This window comes from Penaeus monodon, chromosome 22, assembly GCF_015228065.2.
Source record: "Penaeus monodon isolate SGIC_2016 chromosome 22, NSTDA_Pmon_1, whole genome shotgun sequence".
In the NCBI taxonomy this organism is placed as follows: domain Eukaryota; kingdom Metazoa; phylum Arthropoda; class Malacostraca; order Decapoda; family Penaeidae; genus Penaeus; species Penaeus monodon.
The window spans coordinates 12,347,313-12,350,183 of record NC_051407.1 but is presented as its reverse complement, the minus strand read 5'-3'; the positions used below and the strand labels follow the sequence as shown (position 1 = coordinate 12,350,183).

At 36.6% G+C, this 2,871-nt stretch overlaps 2 non-coding genes across 2 annotated transcripts; both read right to left on the bottom strand.

Moving 5' to 3' along the window:
• Positions 1-1,790: 1,790 nt before the first annotated feature.
• Trnal-uaa lies at positions 1,791-1,872 on the bottom strand. The gene has a single exon. It is a non-coding gene; the product is annotated as a tRNA-Leu (tRNA).
• Positions 1,873-2,752: 880 nt separating this feature from the next.
• On the bottom strand, positions 2,753-2,834 carry Trnal-uag. Its single transcript has one exon. It is a non-coding gene; the product is annotated as a tRNA-Leu (tRNA).
• Between the last annotated feature and the right edge of the window lie 37 nt (positions 2,835-2,871).

The following is a 2,871-nucleotide window of genomic DNA, read 5'->3' as shown; positions in this document are numbered from 1 at the left end:
CCTATATCCGTGCATTTATACAACAAGATCAAGCTGACAGTACATAGAATTAGCCTAACCTTATAATCATGCGCGGGCACAAAAAGCACAAGAAAGACTGGGTTGGGAACCACAGTAAAAGCTCTTTATATATTCATTATTACACAGCTAACGCATAACTGAAGGTGACCAACACAAAACCAAAATAGTAAAGCCACTATTACAAACATTTTAATACCGTCCTGTAAGGTTCTTATTGTGTTCATCAAGGCTAAGAAATATTACTAAGTAAAATAAATTTGTAATACTGATAACCGGACCCAAGCACGTTGGAAGACTCACTAAAATCTAAATTGCTTCAAGATTATATTTGATCCTCAGTTTTAAGTCGTTATGTCTTGGAAGAATTGCAACGAATAACAGTTTGGGGTCAACTTAGATAGAACGCTACAAATATTCAGAAATACAATCTCGATGAAACTAAAATATAAATTGAAAAAAATTATATACACATTTATTTAATATTTTCATTAAAAATATGTAATGTCACTCCTCTCCCTCTGATTCGTATACCAATCTTCGCGCAAAGGGAGCCTCTGACCGACGTCCATCGGACCTGCTTGTCTTCCGCAATTCCCTTCTACGGCAGGCAACAGCCTCCACCACAGGCATCTACAACGTAGTCCCAGAATGTGGTGTGCAAAAAGGAACATCAAGATATTTTGATACATATTGCATCTGCGTAACAGGATACTCAATTGGAACATGAGAAATGGGCATGATATCCATATCAAAAGTACGCGAAAGGAGGAAGTTGCTGTAGTGGACATCGTATAGTATTTCGATTTGAAATAAGGTAATGAAATGCAATGTGATTCGATATTGAACCTCACTTTCACCGCGTTTCCCCGAGTCAGATAAGGTTTAGCGACATAACAATTTATATGAAAAATTACCTAGTTGAAGTGTCAGGAATATGCGAGTGATGATAATTGAAGGTTAATAAGAAATAACTCGAAACTTACAGCAATATCCATCTGCACATTTCTCAACATCTGAAAAAACTCAACAAGAAAAGAAATATAAGGAAAAATGAAGAAAATCAAATGATCAGTCGTTTGTTCCCTGTCGATGAAGCAGATGTACTGCAGAGATATAATTCACAGTATTTGGCGCCAGTCTAACTGCAGCACAGGAAGCGAACGATGCAGCTAACGGAGGTCTTAGCCAACGAAATGTGTTTTGGAAAATTCATTCTTAAAATATTTGTCTGGATATTTCCTTACACCTGGAAAATCTCGAAAAGGAAAAAAAATACAAGAATATATGTGAGGAAAGTTAAATGTACAGTCGGTTGTTCCTTGTAGATGGAGCAGATGTATTAAGAGAAACATTTCACAACATTGGTCTAACAGCAGCACTGGAGGCGACAGATATGGCAGAAAGAGATCTTAGCCAAGGAATTGAGTTAATCGTAATCTTCAGAACTTAGACCGAGACGTATGCAAACATTTGCAGTGTGCGCGAATCCTTCTTAACGCATTCACATATGAACACACTTTAAGTGCCTACCATGAATTCTTATCTTTTTATCATCAACATATAGTAAATATTTTAAGTAGTGTTTGCAAAGGTAGTATTAGTTTCTCATTATATTTACTGTCAATATCATCCTAATATAAACACTTGCATGAATATTAGCTTTATATCTTCCGGGAGTATAAATAATATTTCATAAGTTTTCATTGGAAATGCATTCTCGCTTCTCGGAGTATCAATAATGATACAATAGAATCAAAAGAGAAGTGCCCTGGCAGCGGTGGGATTCGAACCCACGCCTCTGAAGAGACTGGTGCTTAAAACCAGCGCCTTAGACCGCTCGGCCACGCTGCCTCTTGGTAGGTGTAACATTTTCCACAGATTTTCCCTTCTGCGGGGTAGCAACGGTATTTCAAATGTGATCCCAGGGTTTGGTGTGTTTACAAGAATATTATTTGGTTCTTTAGATGCATTCGGGAAAAAATAAACAATTATATAAGAACATGTGGAAGAGCGATTTCCGCTTCTTCAAATTCAACTATTAGTCTCAGCTAATTGTACAGAAGACAGTAATAAATAAATATCGAAGACGGAAACAGAAAATGTTAAACATCTGTCTTTGACAGATAATCTTTAAGATTAGTTCTGACCGTAGAAGGACTCGGTAAAGGAATTAGGTCAAACAGTAGTGATGTAATTAATTAACATAATTTTAAATAACTCCGTCTTCACCCGACCTTACCTGACTTCGGGCTACGCGGTAAAACAGTGAGGTTAATGGGCAAACCAGATCGATATAATGTACGATGATGATCTTCCTACACACAGACCACATCCTAGTATCACGTTGAAGATGCCTGTGGTGGAGTTGGTTGAAAAAAAATGAAAACCTCTAAAAAACTATTCCATTAATAATCCCTCAACTTAGTTCATATACGTCACATATAAGTAAAAAATCAGGACATTCCAGCGATTGAAATATAGTGAAGTCATAATAAACGTTATCACTATCAATATCCAGTTAATATTGTTGTATGAGAAGAAAGCGTGAAGTTTATCTCTCATAAATTTATCATAAACGCATAATATCCATTTATTTATCGTTCTTCAAAGAGAGATAATTTGTATATAAATTCATACAACGGTTGTTATATATCTTCCGTTTGGTGTTTTATTTTTTACTAATGGAATATCTATAATAACTCATCAGGTCATGAGCGAAGTGCTAAAAGCCTGGCAGCGGTGGGATTCGAACCCACGCCTCCGAAGAGACTGGTGCCTAAAACCAGCGCCTTAGACCACTCGGCCACGCTACCTGTTTATGTAATAATAATACGAAATTCCTTCTAACAT